This window comes from Condylura cristata, unplaced genomic scaffold (genome assembly GCF_000260355.1).
Source record: "Condylura cristata isolate star-nosed mole 26May11 unplaced genomic scaffold, ConCri1.0 scaffold00008, whole genome shotgun sequence".
Lineage (NCBI taxonomy): Eukaryota > Metazoa > Chordata > Mammalia > Eulipotyphla > Talpidae > Condylura > Condylura cristata.
Window position 1 is genome coordinate 27263955 of NW_004567109.1, and position 16790 is coordinate 27280744.

At 34.3% G+C, this 16790-nt stretch overlaps 1 protein-coding gene across 1 annotated transcript in view; it reads right to left on the reverse strand.

Moving 5' to 3' along the window:
- Positions 1-16790, reverse strand: part of AGBL4 (ATP/GTP binding protein-like 4) — an 893441-nt gene that overhangs the window by 719464 nt on the left and 157187 nt on the right. The window lies entirely within an intron of this gene.

Genomic DNA, 16790 nt, shown 5'->3' on the forward strand with positions numbered 1-16790 from the left:
CTTCAATTCTTTTGGAGAAATGTATCCATATTGGTAGGGCAAACGTTAATTACAGAGCATCTAGTCCTTGCTACATGAGTCACTCTTTCTTCATCACCCTTCCTTCCCTTTGCCTTGGAGTCCCAGGTCCCTATCCCACTCCTTAGCTTACAATGTATATACCCACCCCACCACCCCATTTAGCCTCATCCACATCTATGTAGATCCCCCATATATATAATTTTTAATTGTGGGGTTTTTCCTCTAATTAATGTCTATTAACTTGATAACTTGACCAGACAGAGAACCTATTAGTAAATAGTAAATGGCAAATAGAACCTATTAGTAAATAGTTTTCCAGATTTAGATATGAAAGATACTTTCCAAAGTTGGTATTATACTGTGTTTTATAATTTTTTTGTACTTGAATGTATGTTCTGAATATATTATAAACAAACATACTTCTACAACATATTTTTTAGTATTTATGTCATTATTTTGTAAGTTGTCACTATTTGAATTTTATATTAGGTTATATTGGAGAAGGGAGGAAATTTCTCCCTTACTTCTTTAGGTTCTTTGTCTGGCCAAGTTACTTTATGTAAAGGAGGCTCATGTGATAAATTTAAAATATTGATTTGAGAGTCAATGGCCTTCTTGGATACTCTCTGGGAGTAGGAAGCTGACAGTAGATGCTGTCTTCATATTCTCCCTTTCTACCTAAGTGAAAAGGCAATCTACTGAATGGGAGAAATTATTTGTAAATCCAAATAACACAATTTTTTAAATGGGCAGAATATCTGAATAGATTTACAAATGACCAACTGGTATGTTAAAATATGCTCAATATCACATATCACTAATCATAAGTGAATGAAAATCAAAACGATGATTAGATATCACATCACGCAACCACTAAGGAAAAGAGAGTGGAGGTTCCTCAAAATTTTTAAAATAAAACTACCATAAGATCCAGCAATCCCACTTATCTGAAGAAAACAAAGTCATTAATCCAAAAAGATACTTGCACTTTAATATTCACTAAAACATTATGTTGGTATTTCCCTAAGACAGAGAAGAACAATTAAGTGTCCATCTGTGGATGAAATGACAAGGAAATTATATATAAGTGATAGAGTATTATTCAGTCACAAAAAAAAAATTAAACCTTTTATTTTTAACAACAGGGATAATCCTGGAAGAGTTTTATGTTAAGTGAAATAAATCAGAATACAATATCACAAAAAAATATATAAATGAAGTTCACAGATACAGTGAATAGACAGATGTTTTCCAAAGATAAGGGGTAAGGGATGGACTAAAATGATGAAGGAAGATCAAAAAACTTAAACTTGTTAATTATACAATAAATAAGGGGAAACAATGTACAGCACACTGACTATCATGAATAACATGTTATTTCCATTTGAAAGTTGCTAACATAGTAAATCTAAAAGTTCTCAAGAAAAAAAGTCTTGTAACTATATATGGTGATAGAATATTAACTAGTCATATTGTGCGTTCTCAATATATAAAACAATGGAATCATTAAGTTGCACACCTGAAACTACAATAATATTGTATCAATATAGTTCAAGTTCAAAAAGCTAATAGAAAGTAAAAGTTAATTACCAAGAAAAATTAGATATTACAAAGAAAAAAAATGTCCTTTGACTAAATCCAAAATACTTACAATCAAATACCCTTCAAAATGTTATGTCTATCTCCCCACCAGAATAATCTTCCTTATTTCCCTATGATCTTTAACTATGTATTGTTATAATCAACTAATCTTTTATATATACTATCTTTCCATTCTTCCATGTTTTTCATAATGCTCCCTGTTTGAATTATTCTTTTCTTTTCTAACAGAAAAAAATTTCATTTATTCTTCAAAGCCCAAATCAAATGTTAATTCCTCTTTGAAGTTCCCACTCTGATATTTCTGGCAAAGGTAATAACTTCTGATCTTGTCTTTTCTGTTCACTCAACTATTTTAGCATTTAACATTCTGTTATGATTACTATGATCTCCTCACTTAGATCAGTTCTTCCTGAACAGTCAAGATGTGCATCATGTTTTCATTAGTGATGATCATTTGTTCATATCTAATTACCACATGTTGGTATAAGCCTGACAGCATCTAGTACAAGACTCTACTACAAGAACATAGTAGTTCTTATAACAAATACATATTTATTAAATTCATAATCCAAAGTTTGACAAAGGATGAATACTATATAACAATGAAAAGAAACTGGGCTATAGGAAAAAAAGGTATTTAAAAACAAAAGTATGAAGAAGTTAGAAAATTACCTCTCATCTAATGAATCTTAATAAATGGAAAGTAAATGTGTATTTCAATTGAACAATTTTAATTGTTATATTTTGTTTTCCTTAATTTTCTACTAATGTCTATATACCCAGAGTGGGCAGTATTATTTAATGTAAAGTGATATTTAAGTGTAATTTTAATCATTTAACTACATTTCTTTTAATTAACAGATGCCTTTTAAGTTCCAACCCTTGTGTATAGCATTAAGCTAAATCAAAACTTCACAAATCATTAAAATCCTAGCATAATGAAGAGACTGGGCTTTATTTTCTTGTTAGAGTAATGCTACTGAAGGGAATCCACATTTATTATATATTTATTCTATTGAATCAATGTACAGAAAAAACAAAGTTTACAAAAACCACCAAGTAAATGATTCTGCCTATGTAAATTTTGGCTTTTGCTACACACAAAACACTGATAAATAAAGCTTGTATTAAAATGTAGTTTCCTTTTAAATATTGTGGTTATAGTAACTTAGACAATATAGAGTTTACATGAAATCTGTATGTGACAATATATGTGAAGTACGTTACACTACAAGTAGATCACAATGTAATCTCAGTACTCTAGACTTCCTGTGATTGCCTAGGTATTCAAGTTTTACAACTCTCAAAGCTAGAATTTTCCAAACTAGAACGAATGCCTAATCAAGAGTTTGGCATTCCTAAGAGGCCAGAAGACTACTTAATCTGCACAGGGCTAAGACCTTCTACCAGGGTTCATCAGCTGACAGAAACAGAGAAAGTGGTCAACTGAAGTGGCTTGTTTTGCATCAAAACACAGTCACAGAAATGTTCATGCTTTTATCGATGCCCAGCCCCTACCCCACACAGTCCCTCTCTAACTTAGGCTTTTAATCCATGATTCTGTGGCACATTCCACAAATTATTTCTGAACTATTACCCTCCAGTAAGCTTTCCACAATTATTACCAACTCTATTGCCATCCTTGTGAGTGCTGGGAAGAACATTAGCCTGCTAACGAGTGACAGGAGATAGGAATTCTAGTCCTTGCTTTACTCCTGATACTACCATTCCACTTTGCTGTAAATGTAATAAGCAATAAACTAAACACTAGGAAGAGTAAAAATGAGACATGTAGTGGATTGAATAGAGGGGTGAAAGGTTTTAACTTTAAGCTTTTAAAATAAGCAAGCACATTCAAGTCCTTCAACAATGCCTATCTGTTGTTGTTATTAACCAGCTAATTTATTTCTTAAAAGACCCTGGATGGACATCTTTACACTAAAAAATAATAATCAGTAGCAAAATATTCCTACCTATATCAAAAAGAACAACAGAGTCTATACCAAGACTTTTCACTTTTAAAATGAAATAAAAATTGTGTGTGTAATTATTTTTAGACGAAATTTGCTCATTTATAACCATCTTCTTATCATGTTTACATTTAAAATTTTAATTGCTTCCTACATATTTTAAATAAAAAAACTAAGTGTTGACTGTATATAAAAATGGAGAAACTGCTACCAAAAAACAAAAAAAAAACAATAAAACTGCTACCTAGCTTACTGATTTTGGTCCAAACTTGCCAACATTTGGAATCTGTAAACTTATCCTATATTCATTGTGTTGACACTGCTTTTGAGTCCCAGTGTGCATAGTTAATTTAATTGTTTTCAGGGGGAAAATGCTCAGTAATGAATTTGTCCCTCACCGAAGTTACTTGAAACAGTTCAAACCATTATTTTAGTGGTTACTAAGTCCCATGCTTTACCTATAGAATGTCTAGTCCCTGCCAGCAAGGATTCACAGAGCAGGAGAGGAGTTGAACGTAGATGAAGATAATGAGAATATAATATGGTTCCTAAGTGGGAAGACCAGACTGAAAAATTTGGAAAAGCCTTCCTAGAAGTTGTAAAATCTTAGTATATCTTTTTCTTTTACCTTTCCCTAAGTAATTTCCATTGTTCTACATGAATTTTGAAAGATGAGTAATTTTTATATAAGGGAAGAGTGGGTATGAAACAGACTATTCCAAGAAGTAGGACGAACTGGAACAAGGCATGCAACTGTAAACACTATAATATGCTGTGGGAAAACATGAGCAGGTGAATGATGAAATATTAATTTTGGAGTGGTGAGAAGTGGGACTAAAGATGTAACGTGTAGCCTGTACAAGAATCTGAATTTCAGCCCAGTTATACCTTTATACTCTGAGGCATGCTAGGCTGTGAACACAACAAGCAGGTAACTAAGTAGATAGATATAGATAGATCGATTGATCAATAGATAGATTCACACATACATACATTATTATTTGATAGATGAGAAGAATCTAATTGTGAATGTTGTATAAAGAATAATCTATAAGGGAGGTAGAAGGGGCACAAACAGACGAATCAAGCAGACCAGCTAGAAACCCAATGAGATTGAAGAGGGGAGAAATAATAGTGGTTTAAACCACAAATAATGCAGTGGAGATGATGAAATGGTCACAATAATAAGGAAAAGTTCAAGGCAAAGAAGGTTTGGAAGCCAAAGTTCTCTTGAACCATGTGGAGCTTGAGGTGCAGATTATCATCCAAATATAAATGCCAAAGAAGCAATATAGAGATGAGGGAACAGATTTGGGAAATATTTGGGAAGAAAAATCTATAGTACTCTATTACTGTGGGCAGTGAGATAAAGGGAAGAATCAAGAGATCCATCCCCACATGCCATTCCTAAATTCTTGGCTTCTCCACTTAGACACATTTTGTTCTATTTCTAGCATTTGTTCACCAAAATCATATATTCAAACTTTACAACTACACCTACAGAAACATATTCATTGAAACTCCATATGGAACCAACCTGAAAATAAGAGTTTGCACCATCGAATATCACTTATTGATGAGAGCACTGGAGGGGTGAGGGGGGGCATTTGTGCAATTCTTCAGTTCTGCAATATCTTAAGTACTAGTGAGATCCTGTGTTTTTTTTTTTTAAGATTTTATTTATTCATGCATATAGAACTGGGGTACAGGCCAAAGGTGTGGGGTGGTGAAAGGCTTCACCCGAGTCAGTGGGGAGCAGAACAGGCAGATCAAGGAAACACTGCTGAGGAGAGCAGAGAGCAGGTCAGGAGAGGTCTGCCACACCATGTGGTCACCTCCGGGGCAAGCGGGATTGAACTGATGCTGAAGAGGCTTTAGCTTCTTAGTGCTGTGCTTTAACCCACTGCACCACCAGGGAGGGCCGAGATCCTGTGGTTTTTATGCTGACCTCTTACTGAATAGTTCTCATATCTCTAAGACCAAAACTGGTGCTACCAGAAGATTTTTTAACATATGTGTATACACACACACACACACACATATATATATGTATGTAATAGTCTATTTTTACATCATTTTGTGCATTTTTTCATCTCAGTTGTAATCCCCATGAGCTTCCCACCACCAAATCACCCTGTGCCATCACCATAGTCCAGTGCATTTCCCTCCCCCCAACTGTTTGCTACCAGAAGATTTTTAACTGTTCTTAATGAAGCACACAGTTGCTACTGCTAATTTTAAGATACTGTCATACTTATCCTACACAAGGAAAATAAGAAAAGAGAGAGATGAGTTCAAATAGTTCCAGTCAAATTTCCTTTCACTCATATACCACTAGCCTTTTTTTCAAGTTGTCTGGGGTTGTAAAATTGCAATTTTAATGTTGCATGGCTAACACAAAAATATCATTGCTTCACCACTGAAGATTTATTTGTGAACTTAGCAGTGGTTTCTTCAGAAAGTAAATGAGACTCAAAAGAGAAAGACTAGTTGGCCTCTTTATTTAGAATCTTGGCTGCTAACCATAATAAGTCCTGTTCATCATCAGGACTTTGTGCTTTACACAGCACTTTGACTCCCTTTAACTCATTTACTCTACAGAGAACTACAGATAAAACCATGTTCCTGGCTGAGAAAATAGAAAATCAGTAAGTGAAGAGTGTGATGTACAAGGCTGTGAAAGAGTGAAACATAGGGTGACTTTACAAAACTATCCCACGAAAAGGAACTCTTGTGCCACTCACTCACGTAGATAACTTCTTTTATAACTTCTTTTATAAATATTACTGTATCTGAAAGAACTGTTTAGTTAGGTAACTTGTCCAACTCTCAGGTATATTATACACAGAACAAAATTTAAGTCTCCAAAGTTCATAATCTTTCTAATTCACCACTTAACTCCAATAATATTATAAAGGGGGATTCTATGCATGAAACTAGTTTCATGTATGAGACAGCTATCTCTCTTCAGGAGAAGCAATTGTCAAAGAAGAATTTGAGATTCTCAAGATGAGCCCTGTAAATGCAAATACATTTTTTACCATTGTACTTTGCATCTTGTAAGTTAAACCTTCTTTTTGAAAAACATAACAATTTTGAAAGAAACCAATCATCTTTCTAGCTCAATGGCCAAAATCTCAATCTTTATGAGCAACTATATCGACACTCCACTGATGATATCATTCCAAGAGGCACCAGAATCCAAGTGCTATTAATGACAATGGAGTGTTCAATGGCATATTAAGGAACTTCATCTAAGTGCTGGGACACATGCTATCAGAGAAAATGTTATGAGTAAAAATGAGAGGATATGAAGATACTAGGATCTCATCCAGTAAATATTTTCTGCTAATAACCTGCTGTTATCACTAGAACAGAAAATTCATCTTTAAATTTATAGAGCATATTAGTCTATCCTTATTCCACTTCTCTTAGATGGACGTGGCATACCTTCTAGGCACCCTGAAAATTCATCCCGAGAGTTGTACTTTCTAGAATTCCTTCAATTCATCTTCCACTTGCCTATACCTTACTCCTTATTCTTGGGAGCTATCATTTGTTTAACTAAAGCCCCCCATTCCTTATTTGGTCTCCCTATTGTTTCAGCTCATGCAGGGTCTTTGGGTGGAAGGCCATGTTTGGTTTTCCAAATCTTGTTTTTTTCTCTTTGAGATAACATTGTTTTACAATGATGTTTGTGTTTCAGAGTTATAAGATTTCCTCTTTAGCTGTTATTACACCACACTCACCACCAAGGTACCCTCAGTCCATCCCATAGTGTTTCCTCCACACTTGGTTTTCCCCTCCACGTCCACCTCTGGTGGTTTCAGAGTTACAGTCAGCTTTCTAAGATTTATTTTTAATTTAATTTGATCTGATCCTTTGTTTAGTTTCCCTACATCTAAATATAATTAGCACCATACAATATTTGTCTTACTCTTCCTGACCTACTTCATTTAAAATAACCCTCTCTAGCTTGTTGCTTCAAGAGCTTATCTTTTTTGATTGGTGATTAGTATTCTATCATGTATATATACCACATCTTCCTTATCCACTCATCTGCAGTTGGGCATTTAGATTGTTTCCATAGTTTGGCTGTTGTAAATAGTGCTACAATGAGCATAGGAGTGCAAATTAATTCAAATTAGTGCTTTTGTATTCTTAGGGTAGCCACATAGAAGTGGAATAGCTGGGTCACACGGTAGATCCATTTTTAATGTTCTGAGAAACCTCCACATTGTTTTCCATAGGTGCTGAATCAGTTTATAATCTCACCAAGAGTGTACAAGGACTATGCTAATTTGTTATATGCTTCACGTCAACATATAACTAGTAGAGATCTTGGTAATGATAGTGGGATGCTGCTGTAACTTTTACCCAACTATATGGGAGTGACTTTGTAGCGAGGCAGTGAGTCAAGGCTTAAAGAATTTTAACAAATATGATACATGATAAACATGTATTTTTAGTTAACATTTTTACTAACTAAAAATGTTAAGATATCTTAGAATTTACAAAAATATTCATATGAAATCATTTTAAATGATTTAACAATCTTATAAGCCACATACTAATGTCCATGATAAACATGATAAAGAAATCTAAAGTTTACTTTTCAGAATCAAACTCTACAAAAATAATTCCATCTTTTTTTTATCCACCCTACATTGCCCCGCCACTGAACATTTTGTCTGTTTGAACAACTGAACATTTACTTTAAGTCTTGGAAACATATTGGGCAATATTCAACCTTTACCAAACTGGTAATCACAAACTCTATAATTTTACCTTTGCTTACCCTCAAATCAAAGCAAATCTCTTATTTCTGACTTTCATCTGATTGAAAAGACAAATATATTTTTTGAAAACACATTAAATGCCAAACACTGAAATAAGTATTATTTCTTTCATAAGTATTATGAATTTCTTTCATAAATTTACCCAGTCTCATAAATATTATTTTACCCAATTCCCACTAAAAACTCATGAAGTAGGTATTTTCATTCTCATATTATAGCTAAAAAGGGGGGAGGGGTACAAGGTTCCAAAACAAAAAGGCTGTTAAAGAACCAAAGATAACTCTTGGGAATTTTTTAGTTTGTTTTAATTTGCTGGAGTTAAAGCCTTAGCGAATGTCTAGAGAATAATACTATTCCTCTTTCATCTCTACATATTTTAATCCCAGTAACATATTTTATCCCAGTCCACCAAGGTGAAGTTTTCACTTTAATATTATTAACTAAAAATGTTAAGATATCTTAGAATTTACAAAAATATTCAAATATAATCAATTTAAATGTCCAAACAATCTTATAAGCCACATACTAATGTCCACAACTTTCCAGATGTAGAATTAAGGCCAAAAAAAAAATTAGAAATCTTCCCAGCTTCATAAGTGAAGGAGGTTATTCTCCTAAGCATGTACAGTTGCTAGTATGTAACAGTCATCAATAATTACTTAGAGAACAAAAAAATGGATGAATAAATGAATGTCTTATTCCATGAGCATGGTGTATTAATAAAAGCAATATCTCCTCAAAACAAATCAGAATTTAATATAACTATGATCCTTAACGATATCATAAAAATAAGTTCTGTAAATCAAAAGGAAAAACAATTGCATTAACTAAATTACACATGCACCCATACATATATATACCAATCTTCCCCACCACCTCTGTGTCTTTACTCATCAAGTCCTTTCCAATTAATGAGTCATCCACTCTCTACATTTCACTCTTCTTTTCCTTTTCACTTGCTCATTCCATTCCTCCTCATCCTTAAAAGCTTTAGTTCAAAGAACATCTACTCTGAGTTCCTCCCTACCCCCCACCAATTCTGTCCCATCTCTGTGTTCCCAGAGCACATCTCACCATTCACCTCTCACCATTTAGTAACTGATGCCTTACTCCCATTCAAGAGTACTACCTATTCTTTCTTTTTTCAAGGTAGGATTCATGTTTCATTCATCCTTGTATTGCTTATACCCAAAACGATGTCTTTACATAGTATAAATGCATCAATCTATCCATCTGTAAGTGTTTGCTTCAACTAAACTCCTAACAAGAACCCGATATACAAAAGGTTCTATTTTTGCCACTAATTACAAGGGGAGTGAACCAAATATCTGGCACCATGTTACTAAACATTTCCTTGGCAACCCAACAGGTATATACAATGAGAAAAATAGCACGAATAGCATATTTTAAAATAGTCCCTACAACTGGACCTTGTTTGCAAACCTCAGCTCTGTCAGAGTTGCCTTCTGCTTTTGATCCAGCCTCATGATCCAGAAAGACAGTGATTTTTTTCTTTTAATAATCAAGTATAAAGGAGTCAAATTCTGAATCTCTAAAACTTCCCACGACAAAAATAAAATAGGAAGAGCACTGCTAAATCTTTAATCTGGTGATATTATTTCTCTTTTTAGAACTTTTCAATACTCTCTCCTCAACCAAGGATAAATACCTGACCTAATTCCATGCAGCCTGCCTCGTTTCTCACCAGCTTCCACAATTCTCTTTTATACCACACATTTCAGTCAAACTGAAAGAATGTTTATTTCCCAAACAATCTAGGTTGTCTCAGACCACTGTGTCTTTCCTTAAAACCTTTTTTAAATATAGAATGTCATTGTATTTCTTCTCCTTTATGCCAAGCAAAATCTTCCTTTCTCACAATAATGCTTCCTCTAGAGTATAATATACCAGTTCTACCTTTGAGCTTCACTGTCCTCTGTTACAGTACTTTTATAGTCTCTGTAATACTGCAGTATTTTTACGTGTGGATGTTGTTATCTCCGTACAGAGCTCCTGAAAGGCAGGTACTGGGTCCATTTCATTCACTGTTGTTTTCTCAGCACCTAGTACAGAGATCCTAGTGTAGAGAAGATACTCAGAATGCTTTTGAATCAGTGAATAAGAATATTAATGACAATGAACACATTTCTCAATATCTAGGAGGTATTAAAAACTTTTTCTGCCTGAGACCCAGTCAGAATCTAATCCACCAATCTTCCATAACCCACAGGCAGCACTCCAGAACTGCATGCTACACTTGGACTTTACTGTGAGATCCCCAACTCTTGATCAATGCCGTCTCACTTACAACCCCAATAGATATTCTGGGTCACTCCCTTATATGTACCTATATTTTTATTAATTTCAATAATCAGTAAGCACGCACTGACCACCTATCCATGCACCACAATATGCTATGTTCTGGCTATTTAGCAATGAACAATAAAGAGAAATGGTATCGCATCATATATAACACAACTGATATTATAATCTCAGGGCAAAGACATAATGGAATTCATCAGTTTAACCAAGACCACATAAAATTTTTCAAGACAAGGTTGTCTAAAAATATATGATTCAGGTCCCTCCCTGGTGGCCCAGCGGGTTAAAGCACAGCACAAATAAGCTTAAGCCACTTCTGCATGAGTTCGATTCCCTGCCTGCCCCGGAGGAGCTCCACATGGCACGGCAGACCTCTCCTGACCCACCCGCTGCTCCCCTCACAGTGTACTTTGTCCATCTGCCTGTTCTGTATCCCACTCTGTCTCTGGTGAATCCTCTCACCCTCCGCATCTCTGGCCTGTACCCCAGTTCTGTACGAATAAATAAATAAATCTTTAAAAAATATATATGATTCAACTATTTTAGAAATGTGGATGAAATTTGGAGCCCTTTAAAATGGCGTTGGTCAAGGGATGCAAAGTTCAAGCTAGTTCTGCCCTCAATAAATCACTCCTCTCTAAGAGATACTCAGACATGATGTGTACACATAAAAGACCATTAACAGCAAAAGTGTAAGGATGTTTTATTATTAGTTGTGACTTAAATCTCCATCCCAAATATATAGAGACAGGTCCAATAAACTGGGTTGAATCAGAGGGTTTTCCTAATCTCGTTCAACACAAATAGTTTCAAATCAAAGCATGATGTGATGCCTATTTGTTCTACTCTTCTTATTCCCTAAGCATCTCGATATAAATTTCTAATCTTACTTACATGAGGAGGAAAACTCAAATTATAATCAAACAAGCATCACTGTGCCCTGCACCCAAAAGGAAGCCTGTAGTCAGTCCACTAGGTTTTTCAATCAATGTTAAATCCCCTTTCTCTATACCATAGCTGCCTCAATAAAAGTACCTATGGCTGAAAACTGCGTAATTGATAAAACCATAAATTCAAAGAGAACAAAACAGCAGAATAAGTATTCATTGCAGCAGTATATTAGGACTTAAAATTGGCATTTGTGGGAAGAGCACAGACATTTTATGCAAATTGCCATAAATGTACATAAGTGGGAAGAATAAAACATCAATTAAAATAGCAATTATATAATACTTCATGTAATCAAGTTTATAATTGCATGAAATTGGAAAATATAGCTGTGTCTACACTTCTTAAATGTTGGCAACAATGCTAGTTTATTGAGACAAAGACACGAGCAGTATCAGAACCAATGAAGCGTGAGATTCTGATCACCATCTAAGATTAATTCAAACTTGTTGACAGACTCCAGAGCCCCTATGTTAACACTGAATACTTGCATTTATTTAAATACAAAATAATCCACTCTTCCTTTTATCTTATGACTGCACCCCACAAGGTGCCTGTTTTGACTTTTATTTAGCCAACTCACTACTGTATTAAGGGGTTGACAGGATGATCCTATATAACCCTAAATAACTTAGGTGCAAATGCATAACCCCCGTAGTCAAGTGGGATTTATCCCAGGAATTCAAGGTTAGTTTAATAATTGAAAATCAATTAAAATTATACAATATAATATTAGCATAATAAAAGGCAGAAATCACATGAGTAGCTAAAAAATGTATTTGACAAATCTGATAATGTTAATGTTAAAGTATTTGACAAAATCTGATAATGTTAAAAAAAAGTATTTGTCGGCCCTCTCTGGTGGCGCAGCGGGTTAAAGCACTGCACTGAGAATCTAAAGTCGCTTCCGCATGAGTTCAATTCCCGCCTGCCCCGGAGGTGACCACATGGCGTGGCAGACCTCTCCTGACCCGCCCGCTGCTCCCCTCAGCAGTGTACTTCGTCCATCTGCCTGTTCTGCTCCCCACTCTGTCTCTGGTGAAGCCTCTCGCCGCCCCTGAGCCTCTGGCCTGTACCCCAGTTCTGTATGCACAAATAAATAAAAATCTTAAAAAAAAAAATAAAAAAAAAAGTATTTGTCAAAATCTGTTATGTTAAAACTCTCATAAACTAGAAAAAGGTGATTTTTTTCAACCTGACAAAGCACATCTATATAAAAAGAACTCCTAGTTCACATCTTATTTAATGGTAGAAGTGTAATGATTTCCTCCTAACGTCAGGATCAAGGAGATAATATATGTTGCTGCTACCTCTATTCCATACTAGCCAGTGAAATAAGGCAAAAGATTGGTTAATAATATGTATATTTATTGGTTAATTAATATATATGTATTATATAATCATATATAGATATTGGTTAATTAAGATATATTACTATGTATTACATATTATGTAATATATATTACTATGTAGCACATATTATTTAATGATGAAAAGTTTAGAAAAAGAAATATAAGATTCATACACTGAAATCATATCAGAGAAAAATTAAACACAATATAAATAAATGGAGGGGTGCCATGGCTGTTAATAGAAGGCTCATGACTAAACTGACAGTTTTTCCCAAATTGATGAATAGATTCAGTAAAATGCCTATCTAAAACCTATTAAATTAAACCCAAAATTGATATGGAAATACTTAGAACTTTAAACAGCCAAAACAATTTTCAAAAGGAATAAATCTTGGGAATTGTCACTACCAGATTTCAAAAATTAAACATATAATAATCAAGACTGAGGAATGTTAGCATCCAAAAGAGGGGAAAGCAGAGACTCCCTCCAGAAAACTGCAATGTCCTCACATCTCACAAAGTTCATTGAGAGAATAAAGCTATTGACTATTCATTGACTATTTTGTCATAAACTTTTAGAATGGCCAGTTCACTGTAGCAATTAAAAAATTGAATATGAATCTGTTTCATTCTTGGTTTAGAATTCTCTTTTGAAATTGTAGTCCCTTATTGTTTGAACCAAAGAACACTGGCCCTACACTGCTCCTTGGTATTACTCTTGCTGGAACTATAAATAAGTACTTACTTGAAATGGCTTATGTTATGTCATTTTTGATTTACAAAACCAGAACTTTTGTGAGGTTCAACCCAATACAGTCCTTATGGAGGATAATTTGACAACATTTATCAAAATTAAAATCAAAGAGTGCCTGGCACAAAGTCAATGTTCTATAAATAAAATTTATTATTCTCTTCAGAAACGATTCTTAGGTTTTTTAAAAAAAAAAGCAGGTGTGTGAAATAATATGTAAAGCAGTACATTAAATATGAAAGCTTCAATAAAAGAATTATATAAATGTACATGAAGAGGAAAATAATTTAGCTGACGAAAATAAGAAACTATCATTGGCTTTGCCTCCAAAAACCATTGCATCCAAAGAGGGGAGCTAAATAGTAGAACAGGAAAGAGGAAACTTAACTTTTCTTCATATTCCATTTCATACCTTTTGAATTTTGTTCAAGATACCATTTTTAAAAATTAAATTATATATTACATAGATGTATAATACAAATTATATATTAAATGCATACAGAAGAGTAACTTTAAACTTTAAGACTACATTTCCTCCATCTATTTATGTACAAATATATTTGTAGAAAAGCACCTGAAAACCATATAGTGTCCCAAGGAATACCATTTGGGAACTACCACTGCAGAAATTTACAGAAAAGAATGACAAACCTAGAGCACAGATTTGGGATTTGGTTTTTTAATAATGTTCTCTTTTGCATATGCTAGGTAACTTCTTCTATAGGATATGCATGTTTGAAATGCAATTAGTTCATAGTATGAAGAGCAAGAGAAAACAAGTTTTAGACACATATTTTGTGAAGGAAGGCAAAAAACACTAATACAATTTTTGTCAGCAACAAAATGCTCGTGATTCCCCTAACTTTGTAAATATGTCACAGTGCGAACAAGGATTACCTAGTATTTTGCTTCCCTAAATCCAACAATTTCATCCAGAGTAGCTCAGCCTATGGGACTTAAAACTGGATTCTCATTTCCCAGACAGCCCCACAGTATAGGCCCTCCCAGTTTCTCCTCTCTTGTTCTTCTCCAGCCCCAGATTGTCATTCTAGCTTATATCCTTATTAAATCTACAAGGCACCTGTCAGGCACAGAAAGGATTGGAATTTTGGTCCAAATTTCCTGAGTAATAAGTGATGTAGCCAACATAACATTCAAACAATCTGTCTTAAGACACTTGGTGACCCTCCTTTATATGCAAGATCATTCATATATCAGCTTTACAACCTGCAAATATCTTCCAATGTAAAAATCTTAATAATTCTAGATTTATAAAGTATGTTATTGAGAAAGCATTTATTTTCTAGTCAAAGTTTTGAACTCTTAAATCATCTTGCTGTGTAGTTCATCATTTGCAACGATAGTGAAAAAAGCCTATTCTAGTCCTTATGTCAGTGTTTTCTACACAGTTTATATTATACACCTAATCCTAACAGGTATTCAGGTGAAAGGGATGTCACTGATCAAATACATTTGGGAAATACTGGATATAGCAATGTTGGCCTATTTTCATTACCAACAGACTTTTCCATACCTTAAAACTGCCCATATTCATTGTGACAATCCTAGAAGGAGCATATTATAAAGTAATTCTCATAATCATTAGCTCTCAGGCTAATATTCTATAGCAGCAATTTGAGAAATAAATCTCGAATGAAACACAGCTCTTAATAATGAAAAGCAAGTAGGCACATGTGTACTCCTGCCTTTCTCAGTAACACATGCTTAAATTTTTACCAACCAAATGTTTATTGGGTCCAAATTACTATACTGGACACATTATACCCCTGGAGCTACAGTGTACCCTATTCAGGTGTTACCAGTCTCCAGCTGAATAATGTTAAGAGTCAGTCAACTAAGGATCACTTGTAAAGCTCTGCATCCCAGGCACTCTATTAGGCATTGAAGATACACTGAACAAAGAGATATTATTTCTGCCTCAAATAGTTTATAGGTTTGTAATAAATACAGACAGTATATAAATAATGTCAATGAATGAATTGATGGCAAGCGCACAAAATGGTGGAAAGAAAAGGTACGGGATAAATGAAAACATTAAATGGGGCTATTATTTTGGAGAATCAAGGAATTCTTCTCTGATAAATCATCATTACCAGCCAACATTTGATAAATTAGTTAAAATTTGCCAGGAAATATTAGGGAAAAAAATCCTCAGCTAAAGGAGGAGTGAAAGGAGTCAACATATAAAATTTATTCAACAATCTGAAGCAAGTCTAATATGAATGGAGCACACTGAGGGAAAAACAAGTGATGCCATGGGTTCCCTTTGTACAAGGTGGGCATAATGCCAGGTACTTCAAAGAAAGCAAAGATAGGAGGATGGCATTATCTGTCCTTAAGAAGCTTGAAACACAACTACACGAATATCCAGATGAAGGAGAATAGAAGGAACGAACATTTACTGAGTACATAACAAGAATTAGGTCTTATGCCATGTGGTTCAAAAACATTAATTATGAATCCTTATAATAATATTTTACTTAATTCTTGCAATATCACTTTAAGGGTATGATCATTGCCCATTTTATAAGTGAGGAAAAACCAAAATAATTAGGAAGATAACTTTCTCAAGATGGTAAGCACATTAGTGAGAATGGCCACTTGACTTCCAGAACCTTTCTCTTAGCAGATCCTTCCAGAATTAACGGTCAAGAGAACAGAAATCTGGATGAGAAGAGGAAGTAAGAAATATGGGGGACTTTCTGTTCACTGAGGTTTCACCTGCAAGAAATGAAGAATCTGTTCTGATCATTGTGGACTGAGAATTTCTGAAAACAAATAAACAACAACAAAAAAAAATTTGGACAAAAAAATAGCTTATACAACAGGACTTAAAAGCAAGAGTTTAAAAGCAAGAGATGCTCCACGGTCCAGTTCTTTAAGAAATGTGGGACTCTAGAAGGCAGAATAGATTAGTGATTACCAGGGGCTGGGTCGGGGTGGAGGTATTGGGGAGATATTCAGCAAGAGTACCATATCGTTACATTATATATTTAAAATATAT